Below are 15,932 nucleotides of genomic sequence, written 5' to 3' on the forward strand. Positions count from 1 at the left end.
GTCTCCAAGACATGATTCTTCCACATCCTTAAACAGAGCCAGTTCCGGCTGAAATTGTGCCCTTGGCCTTCATCATTCCCTCATTAACTGCAGACCTGCTGCTCTTCAGGCTTCCAGAGTCCTTGGGCTATAGGACTTCTATCCCCATCATGTTCCATCACCCCATTACTCAGGATGCCTCATGTGGCCCTTATACAGACCTATCACCTTTGGGCAGAAGATAAAATATCTCTCTGCTCCCTATGTACATAAGATCCTGGCTGAATTATTAGCCAATCTGGAAAATAACTGTTTATACACGATCTACAAGTCTTTGCTAAGAATCCTCATTTTTCATCAAGATGTCTGCATTTTGGAAACACATTCTCCTTTAATGGCGTAACTGCCAGATCTCTACCATTCCTGGTTCAGAGTACTTGGAGGATGCAGTTTGTCATGTTGGGTCTGCAGTCCTGTGACCTGGCTCGGAAACTCAAAACACCACCTGTTCTTAGTTCTGTGGTCTAGCACAAATTGCTTACTTTTCCTAACCAGCATGTTTTCATCTATAATTGAAGATAATATCTACTTTCTAAAAGTTGTTGGAAGGATTGTTTTAAAAGTAGATGTAAAGATTTGGAGAAGGAAATGGCAACCCGCTACAGTGTTCTTGCCTGGAGAATCCCATGGACAGAGGATCCTGGCAGGCCATGGTCCATGGGGTCACAAAGAGTCAGACACGACTGAAGCGACTAAGCACGCACGTAAAGCATTTAGCATAGTGTGGGGCATATAGGATGTACGTACCAACTGGTAGAGGTATGGCTGTCTAGATAAATGGGTGGCTATCAAGACAGTCAGTTTCACGTGTCTGGGTCATCTCATTAATATAATATGTATGTTGATCTCATCTCATTATGGCTGTAAGCTCCTTGAAGATGGAGCCCTAACTTCCACTAAATTATTTTTTTCCCCTTTGCTAAGGTGACTTGGTTCCCAGATCTTCAGGGAATCTTTCCTGTCCTCTTTGAAAGACCATGGTTGGGACCATGCATTCATTTTCTGGATTGGACAGTATGACCAGCAGAATAACATAAAAGTTAAGGCTACTCTCCCTGTAGTCCAACAGACATAATTCTGCCATATACTTATTGTGTGGTCCTGAGCAGATTATTCAACCCTAATAAGCCCTAGCTTCCTAGGATGTGTATGTGATCAGTGGAAATTGCTACCTTGTAACGGTTGATGTGAGAATTCGATTAGATTGTGTGTGTGAAACATGTGGCAGACTGCCTGGTGTATAATAAGCGCTGGTAAATGTTAACTGATATCATTATTGTCATCATCATCATTTTATCTTCCTCCTCTTCCTCATCAGAGTACTAGAAAACCCAGCCCTGTTACTGACCATTTATTTCTCATTCCTTCATTTGGACCATTGCTTAAGGAGTGTCAACTATATCAGGAGCTGTGATGGGTGCTGTGTGCTGTGCTGAGTTGCTTAGTCATGTCCAACTCTTTGCAACCCTATAGACTGTAGCCTGCCAGGCTCCTCTGTCCATGAGGATTCTCTAGGCAAGAATACTGGAGTGGGTAGCCTATCCCTTCTCCAGGGGAATCTTCCCCACCCAGGGATAGAACCGGGTTGTCCTTGCATTGCAGGCGGACTCTTTACTGGCTGAGCTACCAGAGAAGCCCATTGTGATGGGTACTGTAGGGTATAAAGATGGTTGAGTGTGCTTCTGAAATCACATTGCTCACTCAGTGATGACGGAGACAAACGTGCAGACAATGTGGTGAGCTGAGTGATGGGGTGGTGGTCACAGGGAGCAGGGTAGAAGGAAGATGCTCTGCGTGCACTTAATTCACCTAGATATGCTCTCTGGAAAGGTCCACCCCCCATTTCCATGCCTTCCCAGAGAGGGAAAGTGCATTTTGTCCAGGGCTGGGAGAAAACCCTCTCCATTCACTGCCTCTTAGCAGAGGCTTACCTATTTTAAGGCAAATAGGAGGAAAATGTGACATCGTGAACAGAAGAGATGATCTGAAACGGGTGGGACTCCGTGGTCACCCTCTGGACCCTGATGCTGGCAGTGGCGGCTTTGCTTGGGTTTGGGGCAGGCCCTCATTCATTCGTTCGTTCATCCAACTGTTTCTGAAACTTCTTGAGGTTATTCTGTCATTAGCGTGAGTGGTTGAGCGCCTACATAAACATGCGATGCCTAGCATGTTCCATGCTCACAAACACTCCAAACCTTCTGTCAACTATTTAATTTTTAAAGGTTTGTTTGTCTTCTCTGTTTACAAATTATGATGCTATTTACAGATGTTCATGTATTGAGAAGAGAGCACATGTTTTGAGTCATGAAACTTGGATTTTCATCACAATCTCTGCTTTAGATGTCACTTTAACTTTCTGGTCCACACTTTGCTCATCTGTAAAATGGGAGTTACATTGATGTTATCATTGCTGTTACTAAAAACACCTTTTACATTTCTGTTTCTTTTCCTAAGGAATAGAAAGATTGGTGAAAAATCGGTGGAGAAAAAGTCTTGATTTTCCAGCTGCTGGTCAGTATACATGTTTAAATCTCACTAAAAATGTCTGGTACAAATGGAAATATCTTGAATGCTTTAACAGGGTACCCTAAAGTATCAAAGTGCAGTGAAAGTTTTGCCAGTCAATGATAAACATTGTACAGAAGCTTTTTCATTTTTTAGCATTTTATTACAAATGTTAAATGAGCACATTGATTAAAGAGATTCTGAATGTGGTTTTTAATAAAACAGAAGACAGCTGGCTTCTGTTGATGAGATAGGAGGATATGAGTGGATGTTGACATTGATCTTTGAAGAAATTTACACGGAGAGATAAGAAAGGAAGAAGAGGAAGGGGTAATGTTATTAAGGAAAAAAAAAAGATCAATTAATGAGGAACTAGGTCAAGAAATAGATTCCAGGTCCAGTTCTGTTCTGTGGCCAGGGAAATGGATCTAAAAGCCATTAGAAGTGCACTATATTGAGTTCTACTAATATTTGGATCTTGCCAGAGTAGAAAAATGTCATAGAATTTCTAACTCTTTTAACAGTGAGATCTTCATTTTTGAATAAGGGGGGCGGGGTTCAAATTATTTTGTTTGTAATATTACAATTAAATTTAATCGTGAGATGAAATTTGCATTTGGGGAAATAATAAGAGTTAGAATCAGATCTCTCTGAGTTTTAACTCCTCTGCAGCATTTATAGAGAGGCCAGACATTCCTCAGGCTGCTTCCAACCGACAGCTTAGCACGTGGGGTAGGGGCCAGTACAAGAACCTGGAGATTGCTGCTCAACATGGGGCTCCTCTAGCGGGAAAGTTTTGTTCTCACTTGTAAGCTTGGCTGAGCTTTCCTCCAGGCTGTGCTACAGTCTGCATCTCCTCCTGCTTCAGCCTCCTTCCTGATCTGTTCCTTTCACAGTGTCAGGCCTTTCACAGCATCATGACCTGAAATCTTTCCCTGTTACCCCTGCTCCCTCACCCCTTCATCCTCTATAGAAATTGCCCCCAATAAGTCTTTTGAACTTTTAAATCCACCTCGACATCTGCTTCTTGGCAGACTTGAACTGACGAAGTTCCTCAAAGGTTTTTTGTGAAGCTGAAGTGAGATCATTCATATAAGGTGCTTGGCACGGTGTTGGATTCATAGCAAATCTCATTGAAAACTGGCTGATGAAATTTTGAGAAAGAAGAATGAAGTTGGAGGAATCACACTACTTGATTTTAAGACTTACATCAAGCTACAGATATCAAGACAGTGGAGGTATTGGTAAAGGGATATAGACACTCAGGTCAATGGAGGAGAATAAAGAACCCAGAAATAGACCCACACAAATATAGTCAATTGATTTTTGACAAAGGCCCAAAAGCAGTTCAATGGAGAAAGGATGGTCTTTTCAACAAATATGTTGGAACATTTGGACATCCATAGGCAAAAAAAAGAGAAACTTGACCTAACATCATACCTTATACAAAACTTAACTCAAAATAGATCATAGATCTAAGACTATAAAACTTTTAGAAGAAAACACAGGAGAAAATATTTGTTTAACTTGGGGTTAGTTCTTAGAGATGACACAAAAGCATGATTCATAAAAGAATACAACCATAAGTTAAAGTTCATCAAAATTAAAACCGTTTTGTCTGTGAGATATACTGTTTGTTAAGAGGATGAAAAGAGGAGCTAACAAATGGGGAGTAAATATTGGCTAATTAAATTTTCTACAAATGATTTATATCCAGAATATATTTAAAAAACCCTCAAAACTCAACAGTAAGAAAATAAACCAACTAAAATACAGATAAAAGATGAACAGATACTTCACTAAAGAGGATGCAAGGATGGCAAGGAAGCATGAGGAAAGATGTTCACTATTATTCCATCACGGAAATGCAAATTGAGGTCACAATGAGATATCAGTAGATGCCTAGTAGAACTGTGAATTACTGACAACTCAGAGTGCTGCCAAGGATGCAGAACAGCTGGAACTCTCATTCATAGTTGATGGAAATGCAAAATAGTACTACTCTGAAACTTTCCCGTAATTTTAAATATAGACCGTATGACCCAGCAATCTCACTCCTGGGCATTTACCTTAAAGAAATAAAAACTTGTGTTCATACAAAACTCTGCACACAAATATTTAGAGAAGCCCTATTCTTAATTTCCCCAAACTGGAAACAGCCGAAATGTCCTTCCACAAATGATGCATCAACTGTGATACAGGCGTGCAGTGGAGTACTGCTTAGCAACAGAAACGAGCCAGCTGCTAATACGTGCAATGACTTGCATGGATCTCAAAAGCATTAGTCTGAATGAAAGAAAATCTCAAAAGGTTATATACTGTATGATTCCACTTATATGACAGTCTCTAAAAGACCTTAAGACCTTCCCAGGTGGTGCTACTGGTAAAGAACTCCCTTGCCAACGCAAGAGACATAAGAGATGTGGGTTCCATCCCTGGGTCCAGAAGATCCCCTGGAGGAGCAAATGGCAACCCCCTACAGTATTCTTGGAGAAGGAAATGGCAACTTACTCCAGTATTCTTGCTTGGAGAATCCCATGAACAGAGGAGCCTGGCAGGCTACATTCCATGGGGTCACAAGAATCGGACACAACCGAGCGACATAGCACACAGCAGTCTTGCCTGGAAAATCCCATGGACAGAGGAGCCCAGCAGGCTACAGTCCATCACATCGCAGAGTCAGACACGACTGAAGCAACTTAGTGCAAAGGACAATACTGTAGTTATACAGAACAGATCGGTATCCAGGGGTAAGAATGGGGAGAGTGTGACTGCAGAGGAGCAACATGAGGGACTTTTCTGAGGTGATGGATTTGTTTTGTACCCTGATGTGCTGGTGGATAGGAGAATCCCTACAAATATTAAAATTCATTGCGCTGTGTACACACACACACAGAGTTGATTTCACTACATGAGAATTTAAAATATAGAATTAATTCAAATATTAGTCATTAATGCTATTGGTATCACTGAGTGTTTGTTATGTAAAAGATAGTTGTCACTGGTCATTGTCTAATTGTAAGTATTCCTGTTTTTCATTTCCTACACTCTGCTGAACCTGCCGTCAAGCTCATGCTTGCTGTGTTCTAAAACCTCATTCAGTTCCACAGTCAGACTAGGAAGATTTTGTTTAGAAAATTGATTCAGCAAAGGATAGTCATCAAATGCTATGAAGATTACACAATCGATTTAGTGAAAGTCAGTAATGACGGTAATGATGATACCAGGTATGATAACAGCATCCCGAAGCTCAGGAACATTTTCTTAGTGGCTCGTATATGTAGAGAGATCCTAACAGATATTAACATTCACTCTTTCCATAGGCATGAACATCAACAAGTCATGGCTCAAAATGGGGCGAGGACTTTCAGGGGAATCCCCGGAGGGACACCTCACTGTGATTCTGAGAAACCGAATGATTCTTTCGGCTTCCTGGACAAACTCTCCATGGGTCTGCACCAGAGAGTAGGAGCCACAGAAATCCCTGTGAGGTCTGAGTCACCTCCTTTTCACTTGTCACTTTCTAATCAAGCCCTGACTCTTTGTCAGTGACTGACCCCGCCTCTGATAGGTGGACAGGGTTGCTACCAGCTTCCTCCAGATGGCAGAGGGTTGGCCCCAGCCCATTGGTGGAACATAAAGGCTGGCATGGAGGTACCTGGGTACCAGGTGCGTATGAAAAGTGTAGCCACGGGATTGCCTTCTCTTTGTATTGTCAGTTTTTCTCCAAAGCCCACCCACCTCACCTACCACCCATGGGCCCACTCTGAGTTTGGATTTTCTACACGAGGCTAACAGATTCCCTGGTGGAACATAGAATTCTACAAACCTTATTTATGCACTCGTTGGAAGCTCAGCCAGTTTTAGAGGAAAACTCCCTGATGGTAGAAATGTGAATTTTGTGTATACAGAGAATACTGTGGGTGCCCCGTGACGGTATCATACTGTGTGCCAGACTCTCACGGTGCTTTCTCAGTGTTTTTTTCCAAAAGAGAAGGCTTCAATAATACTGGTGTTAAAATAAGAAAAATTAAAAACACTGAGTTATTACCTTTTCCACTTGTCAAATTGGCAAAGAATAAGGAACGACCATGTCCACATCTTCACTCTGCAAGTTCACGGCTTGATTGATCTGATTCTTAGGTCCAGCTTGTGCCCTCTTCCTGCACATAGTCTCATCTTTTAATTTACTATTATTTATTTACTATTATTGAATAAAGCTCACTGCTTCTTACTATAAATGCAATATGTGCTTAGTACAAAAAAATAGATAAAATACCAAAAACTGCAAGCAAGCAAAAACAATTACCTGTAGAGAACAGATTTGCAGTTCCCCAGGGGGAGGGGGCTGGAGGAGGGATGGAGTGGGAAGATGGGGCTGGCAGATGTGAGCTGTTATATAAAGAAGGGACACACAGCAAGGTCCCACTGCATAGCATAGAGAACTGTATTCACTATCTTATAATAAACCATAATGGAAAAGAATCTTTTAAAATTACCTGTAGTCTCAAGAGCCATAGATGATCACTGTTGAAAAGTTGATGACATTCCCCACAAGTGTTTTTGTAAAGCACCTGTGTTCCTGTTTTTAAATAGAGTTAGGACAACATCAAGTATAATAATCTGTTGCTGTTGTTTAGTCACTCAGTCTTATCTGACTCTTTTTCGACCCCGTGGACTGTAGCCCACTAGGCTCCTCTGTCCGTGGGATCTCCCAGGCAAGAATACCGGAGTGGGTTGCCATTTCCTTCTCCAGAGGATCTTCCCAACCCAGGAATTTAACCTGCATCTCCTGCTCTGGCAGGTGGATTCTTTACCACTGAGTCACCTAGGAAGACCTTAGTAGTCTGTTGTTCGCTTGCTAAGTCGTGTTCAACTCTTTGTGACCCCATGGACTGCAGAAAGCCAGACTTCCCTGTTCTTCACCATCTCCAGGAGCTTGCTCAATCTCACGTCCGTTGATTTGTGTGTGTGTTAGTCGTTCAGTCGTGGCCGACTCTGTGACCCCATGCACTGCAGCCCACCAGGCTTCTCTGTCCATGAGATTTTCCAGACAAGGATACTGGAGTGGATTGCCATTTCCTTCTCCCGGGGATCTTCCCGACCCAGGGATTGAACCTCGGTATCCTGCATTGCAGGCAGATTCTTTACCAACTGAGCTACAAGGGAAATCCCAATTAACCATCTCATCCTCTGTCATCCCTTGCTCCTCCTGCCTTCAGTCTTTTCTCAGCATTAGGGTCTTTTCCAATGAGCCAGCTCTTCGCATAGTATTCTGTAGCTTACTTTTATTTTCACATAACATCTTATCAAACATAGTCTTGTTCTTACACAGTCACATCATTTAAGCAGGGCAGTAGGTGATTCTGTCCCAAATGACAGTTATGATGTCCCATCATGAAAACTCTCATCACCATCACCATGCCAGGTTAATTTCCTTACTCTGTTATGACTTTTGTGCTCTCTCTTTCTGTCCCCTGCCACAGGGAGAAGGAGAATGAATGTTTACCTGGGGTTTTCACTTCTGGTTAAAAAACTTTACAGCTGACAAACCTCACCCTACATTAAAGGGCCTCTGGGGATTCAATTCTCTGTTTCTTAGAAAGCCTAGAATGTGTCCATGGAGCACTCTGGCATCCTTCCAGCAACTTCCCAACATGTAGAGGAGATAGTCATCAGGGTCTAGTGTTACCAACCTTATTAATACCTAATTTCTTCTCTGAAATAACACCACCTGCCACAGCTTAGAGTTTTGTTTTCTAAGGCCCTCCTCAATGTTTTCTGGAATACCCAAGACAAACAAATGTCTGTTTGCTACAATCTTTCAAATCTGCTTCTTGCAAAATAACCACAATAGAGGATTCCAGCTGCTCCCCGGAGACTCAGAAATGACATAAGCTTTTTGAACCTCCTTCAGATCTGTGCTTCAAAATTAAGGAATAAAATTATAAAACTTTACTGCATATCCAAAGACAATGCAGAAATATTGCAAAGTATTCTGAATTTACAAACAAGGATCTTAAAGGATCTTTAAGACCCAACCAAAGCACTTCCATTCAGGGAAGTCTTCCTGGAAGAGGTGATACCTGAATTGAAGAGTAGAGGATTAACCAGGGTAGGCTGGGGGGCAGAGAGTGAGACCATCCTGGCAAGGAGCACGACATAAGCAAAGGCACAGAAGCAAGAAGTATGGAGGTGACTCTGTGCAGTGTTCTTTCTGCTGTTAAAGAATAAACTACAAGGTGGTATGGGGGGCAGAGGGAGACTAGCCAGAAGTGAGACTAGAGAGCTACGGAGGGAACAAAAAGAAAAGCCAAACCCGCCCAGGCTGAACACAAAAACATTCTATTCCGGTGGGCTTTATGGATGTAGGGCTTCCCTGGTGGCTCAGAGGGTAAAGAATCCGCCTGCAATGCAGGAGACCTGGGTTCCACCCCTGGGTTGGGAAGATCCCCTGAAGAAGGGAACGGCTACCCGCTCCAGTATTCTGGCCTGGAGAGTTCCATGGACAGAGGCTCCTGACAGTCGACTGTCCACAGGGTTGCAAAGAGTTGGACGTGACTGAACGACTTTCACTTATGGATTGAGTGTTTTAGTCTACCACAATTTCATACAATATTTAAATCCTTGTATGTAAATTGAGATACAAACAAATGTTTCTTAGTAATTTTCACTCCCCAGATTTCTCCTATGCAGTGAGAACCTATCTTCAAATATTTTCTATCCCTTCTCCATGTAGAGCTTTGTGAAAGTTTAGGTCATTTGTAAGTTTCACCCTAACAGTAGGAAATAAGCATTTGAATTATAGTATACACGTATGTACATGTACAAGCATGTGTGTGTTTGTGTGTGTGTGTGTGTGTGTGTAAGGTGGCACAATAGATATACTTTGTACTTCATTCCCTAAATACCCTTTCATATGTCTGTGGCTTGGTGCATGTTGTTCCCATGCTTGAAGGCCTTTCCTCCTAATCCTTTCCCACGAGATAAATTCAAGCATATTCTTCAAACCCAGTAACACCCTCCTTGAAGCCAGGGCCCTGGCAATTCATCTGTGCCCCCAGATAATTTTCTATCACTTTTTCAGTACTTCAAAGAGTAGTTCTCAACGGTGGCTGTACAGCAAAAGCACTGAGGTTGCTTGGCAAAAATACCCTTGCATGGACTTCACCCTCTAGAGATTTTGATGTCATTGGTCTAGGGTAGGGCCCAGGGATCCGTATTTTTTAGAGCTCTCCAGGTGGTTCAAATGTGAATCAAAATTGAGAAGCATGATTTATTGACACAATTTAGTATTTTTATCTCACGAATTTTGAAATGTAGATTTATTTTCATTCAGTTCAGAATATTTTCTAATTTCTATTGAGACTTGCTCTTTGATCCATGGATTATTTAGTAGAATATTCTTGAATTTCCAACTATTTGAATACTTTCAGTTATATCTTTTTTATTGATATATAATATAATTCCATTGTGGCCAGAGAACTTATATGATTTTAATTCTTTTAAATGTGTTGCTGCTGCTGCTGCTAAGTCGCTTCAGTCATGTCCGACTGTGCGACCCCAGAGACGGTAGCCCATCAGGCTCCCCTGTCCCTGGGATTCTCCAGGCAAGAACACTGGAGTGGGTTAAGGTGTGCATTAGAAGCCAGAATATGGTCTGTTTTGATGAATATTCAATTCCTTGAAAGCCATTTGCGTGCTTTTGTGGTTGGAAGCCAACTATATCAAATTGATGTTATACCAATTTGATGTAGTTGGTTGATTTTATGTTCAATTCATATATCCTTATGGATTTTCTGTCTATTTATTCTATCAAGTCCTGAGAGAAGAGTATTAAGGCTGTAACTGTGGATTTTTCCATTTCTCCTTTTAGTGCTATATGCTTTTGTTTCGTGTGTTTTGAAACACATTTAGGCTTGAGTGCACATTTGGCTTGAGTCTACCTTGTGAGGTGACACTTTTACTGTGGTGTAGTGTCTGTCTCTATCCCGGTAACTTTCATTGCTCTGAAATTTACTTTGTCTGTTATTAACGTAGCCATTCTAGCTCTCTTTGCATTAGTGTTTGCATGGTCTACCTTGCCCATCTTTTTATTTTTAACTTACCTGTACCATTGTGTTTATTTCTTCCCCAAGATTTACTTACCTAAATTTTCTAATTGAATCGCTTATTTTCCAAACCTTAAACTTTTTATTTTGTACTGGGGTATAGCCAGTTAACAATGTTATGGTAGTTTCAGATAAACAACAAAGGGTCTCAGCCATACATCTACACCTATCCATTCTCTCCCAAATCTCCCTCCCGTCAAGGCTGGCACATAACGTTGAGTAGAGTTTCATGTGCTATACAATAGGTCCTTGATGGTTATCCGTTTTAAATATAGCAGTGTGTCCATGATCTTCCCAAAGTCCCTAACTCTCCCTTCCCCACCCCCAGCAACCATAAATTTGTTTTCTGTTAGTCTCTTTCTATTTTCTAAGTAAGTTCATCTGTGTCTTTCCTTTTAGATTCCACCTATAAGGAATGTCATGTGGTATTTCTCCTCTATCTGCCTTCACTATGACACTCTCTAAGTCCATCCACGTTGCTGCGAATGGCATTATTTCATTCTTTTTAGTGGCTGAGTAATATGCCATTGTCTATATGTACCACATCCTCTGTATCCATTCCTCTGTCGATAGACATTTAGGTGGCTTCCATGTCTTGGTTATTATGGATGGTGCTGCACTGAACACGGGGGTGCGTGCATCCTTTCAGATCATGTTTTTCTCTGGATAAATGCCCAGGAGTGGGATTGCAGGGTCATATGGTGGCTCTATTTTTAGTTTTTTTAAGGAACTTCCATAGCGTTCTCCACAGTGGCTGTACAATTTACACTCTCCTCACACTCTCCACTATTTGTTTGTGGATTTTTTGATGCTAGCCTTTCTGACTGGTGTGAGGTGATATCTCATTGTAGATTTGATTTGCATTTCTCTAATAACTACTGATGTTGAACATCTTTTCATGTGTCTGTTGGCCATATGTATGTCTTCTTTGGAAAAATGTCTGTTCAGGTCTTCTGCCCATTTTTCGAGTGGGTTGTTTGATGCTGTTATTGGCCTAAGCTGTTTGTAAATTTTGGAGACTAATCCCTTATTCGTCACATAATTTGCAGATATTTTCTCCCAATCTGTGGCTTGTCTTTTTGTTTTGTTTATTGTTTCCTTTGCTGTGCAAAAGATTTTGAGTTTAAGTAGGACTGTGTTTTCAAACGGTATCTTAATACAACTCCAATATGTAAATGATTGTGAGCAGAGTTGCTCTGGTTGAAAGGCAGGATTAGCTTGCAGGATATCATGCTCTGAGTGACAGAAAGTGAGAAACCACTGCTGTAAATCACAATTCGGCCTCAAAGGACTGAGACATGACCGCTGAGAATATAGCTTCTTCTCACCAAAGGTGAAATTCCTCTGTCATGCATTCATTATTTCAACAAATTTTGTCACGTTCAGTCACAGTTTCTCCTTGAGCACACTAAAGTTGAACCCATTTTTCCTGTTATTTTTACTCAAAAATGGAAAAGAGAGGGTCATCTTTTCCACATCTTGACAGACCACCACCCTCAGTAGTCCTTGTTAATTTGTGAGATTCTCCCCTGGATTTAATAAGAATAACAGAGACAAGACTAATGTTAGGCAATGTTCATTGTAATGCTAAAATTTCTGTTATTTTCAACTATTCTTTGCATTCCTGAAAAGGGATGCTTAGCAAGGAGACCAAGCTGAGGCTTAGGAGGGAGACAAAGCTAAGGATCAGCAAGGCTCTGGGCAAGGGTCCAAAGCCAGTCAGTGACATGGTGGGCCTATGTCCCATCCTCAGCTACTCGTTAACAAGGCTCGGTAATTTAGTGTGACCCTGGTGGCTTTTTGCCACACTTCCGTGTGAGTAGCATCTCAATACTATAAAGCTCCAGATTAAATTAAAAATTTTATATTGCTGTTATTTCTTAGTTTCAGGCCTGGAATTTAGTATCTATTGATTCCTGGAAAAGACAGACTATGTGGCCTCCACAGTCACAGCTCTTGATGGCACTATCCCCCACTCCACACCTTGAGGTATAACCAGGTAAGCACGTGTAAAACTGAACAGCCTACATCTCAGGATCTGTCCTGATGCTCATCTGTGTTCTTTCAGTGATTCTCTGTCAGCATCTCTCAGGGCTGGAACGTAGCTCTTCCAGCATCATTCTGGAAGACAATATTCTTGCAGAGTGTTTAACCACCTTCCTCGATCATGCAAGGTCAGATCCTTCACAGATCTAACCTATTTGATTTTCACCAGGATTGTAAACTTTTATCTTATATGCTCTTATCTTGCATATTTTCTCTCTATTCAGTCTTGCATTCCAGGTTATTTGATCATATCAATCTTTCAATTCTTTAGTTCCTTCTTTAAGGACAACTGGGTCTAATTTAGCCTTTAGTCTTCTCCAGTCTTCTAAAGTCTTTACTATAAACTTCTCCCCTAAACAATAATAATTAGCTATTCCCTACTCTGACAAAGACAAAACAAAGAAGTGTCTACTAAACATTTATTATTTGAAAAAGAAAAATGTAGGATGACAACCTTACTAACAAGCAAATGAAATAGTATTAAAACAACCATACACTACTCCCTTTTTTATCTTTTAGGAGACTAGTCAGTGCTGGCAATGATGTGTATAAATATATATTTTCATATACTGCAGATATCTGTATATAAATTAAAACAATAATATTAAGAAGCAATTTAAAAATAAGTATCAAAGAAATTTACCTAGTATTTAAACTGAGTGCCGAAGAATTGATGCTTTTGAACTATGGTGTTGGAGAAGACTCTTGAGAGTCCCTTGGACTGCAAGGAGATCCAACCAGTCCATTCTGAAGGAGATCAGCCCTGGGTGTTCTTTGGAAGGAATGATGCTAAAGCTGAAACTCCAGTACTTTGGCCACCTCATGCAAAGAGTTGACTCATTGGAAAAGACCCTGATGCTGGGAGGGATTGGGGGCAGGAGGAGAAGGGGATGACAGAGGATGAGATGGCTGGATGGCATCACCGACTCAATGGACGTGAGTTTGGGTGAACCCGGGAGATGGTGATGGACAGGGAGGCCTGGCGTGCTGCAATTCATGGGTTCCAAAGAGTCAGACACGACTGAGCGACTGAACTGAACTGAACTGAATTGCCTATATAGACCATAGGCAATACTTTGGAAATAACATTAAATTTGAAAACAAAATGTAAATTATAAATGCAATATGAATTCTGTGGAACATAAACTGGAACAAAGTGAGAAGAATGTTTGATTTTGGGTGGTGTAACTCTGGGGAATGCTTTTTCTTTGTTTTTCTTTTTTATACATTTTCTTTCCACCTTTCTTTTATACATATTCCTTTTTAACTGAGGTAAAATTCACATGATATCTCAGTCTCTGGCAACCACTGACCTACTTTCTATCTCTATGTATTTACCTCTCTGGACATTTCATATAAATGAAATCATACAATATGTGACCTTTTGTGCCTAGTTTTTCACTTAGTATAATATTGTCAAGGTTTGTACATGTGTGCTCAGTCATTAAGTCGTGTATGACTCTTAGCAACCCCATGAAGCCTGCCTGGTTCCTCTGTCCTTTGGATTTTCTCAACAAGAATAGTGGAGTGGGTTTCCGTTTCCTCCTCAAGGGGATCTTCTTGACCCAGGGATCAAACGCACGTCTCCTCCAGCTCCTGTGCTGGCTAGTGGATTCTTTACCACTGAGCCACCAGGAAAACCCTTTCAAGGTTCATCCATGTCATAATATATATCAGTACTTCATTCCTTTTTATGGCTGAGTAATATTCTACTGCGTAGATATACCACAATTTGTTCATCCATGTCATAATATATATCAGTACTCCATTCCTTTTTATGGCTGAGTAATATTCCACTGCGTAGATATACCACAATTTGTTTATCCATTCAGCTGTTAATGGATATTTACGTTGTTTCCAACTTTTGGCTGTGGTGAATAGTGCTGCTATGAACATTTGTGTGCAAGTTCTTGTTGAATACCTATTTTCAATTCTTTGGGGAATATACTTAAGGGTGTTTTTAGAGAACTGGAACTAATTACTCAGCAAAGGCATATTTATTAATTTTTCTCTCTTAATTTGTGTGTAGTATCAAGGATGTGATGAAATGCATGAAAGGAAACCCACACGGTAGGTTTTCCTGTCCCTTCAGGTACGTGTGTGAGCTCTGGTGGGCGGCCGTAGTGGTCGTAAGGTGTCAGTGCTCTAGTGCTACTCAAAGTGCAGCCTGGCAGCCGGGTGCTGGTGTGTGGACGATGTGGCACCAGCCAAGGACCAGTGTATTGAGCAGTGTTGCTTAGCATTGATAATGCACGAGCACTGATAAGAGTCTGGGGAGCTTTTCAATGTCATACGCCAGCCTGGATGGAAGAGCCGTTGGGGGAAAAAGGGTATATGCATATGTATGGCTGAGTCCCTTTACTGTTCACCTGAAACTGACTATACCCCAATACAAAATGTTTTGCTGTTAAAAATAAAGTTAAAATATATATATATTATAAAAAAAGAATCTGGAGAGCTTTTGTGGTGAGACTAATGGAGGTCCATGAATCTTTGAATGAGGGTTAGGGAAGGATGGGTCTTTAGGTCTTTAGGGATATAGATCTAGTACATTTCTACTGGGTCTTCCCAGGTGGCTCAGTGGTAAAGAATCTGCCTGCCAATGCAGGAAACGCTGGAGATACATCAGGAAGATCCTCTGGAGAAGGGAATGGCAACCCATTCTGGTATTCTTGCCTGGGAAATCCCACGGACAGAGGAGCTTGGCAGGCTACAGTCCATGGGATCACAGAGTCAGACAGGACTTAGCGACACACACACAGGTTCCTATTAACCTTGTATGGCATGCTTAGGCCACGTATGGAGGTGGGGAAGGAAGAAAAGAGTTCGCACTGCTCTCTATCCAGGCAGACCTCCTCCCCACACCACTTATGACTCAGGGCTGGCTCAGTGGATGGATGGTTACCCAGGCAACAGATGTTGTACAGCTCTCATCCATAGTTCTGCTCTGTGTGTGACAACTTGGTCAGGAACACTGGGCTTTGCTATGTTCTTCTGAAACAGGTGGGGCTCTCATCTGGGATTTGTTTCCATTTTGATCACAGAGAGCTGATCCCAGAATTACACAGATGGCCCAAAATCACCGCTACTTCTGTTTCCTGCAAGGCAAAGATAATCATTTAAAAAAAAAAAAAAAAAAGATTACGAATGGAGGGAAAAACTCCCTCGGTGAAATGGATAGAAATCATTTACTGTTATTTTTTGAATGTCGTATATATTAAGCCCACAGGA

The 15,932-nt window shown here is 41.3% G+C and overlaps 1 long non-coding RNA gene across 6 annotated transcripts in view; it reads left to right on the forward strand.

Annotated features, from left to right (window-relative positions):
- LOC139186963 (uncharacterized) overlaps positions 1-5,486 on the forward strand; it is a 39,985-nt gene extending 34,499 nt beyond the window's left edge. For all 6 annotated transcript variants that reach the window (XR_011570660.1, XR_011570661.1, XR_011570656.1 and 3 more), the window contains one exon: positions 2,494-5,486. This is a non-coding gene — a long non-coding RNA (uncharacterized lncRNA). The remainder of the gene's footprint in view (positions 1-2,493) is intronic.
- Positions 5,487-15,932: the final 10,446 nt, after the last annotated feature.

This window comes from Bos indicus, chromosome 14 (assembly GCF_029378745.1).
Source record: "Bos indicus isolate NIAB-ARS_2022 breed Sahiwal x Tharparkar chromosome 14, NIAB-ARS_B.indTharparkar_mat_pri_1.0, whole genome shotgun sequence".
NCBI classification, from domain to species: Eukaryota; Metazoa; Chordata; class Mammalia; order Artiodactyla; family Bovidae; genus Bos; species Bos indicus.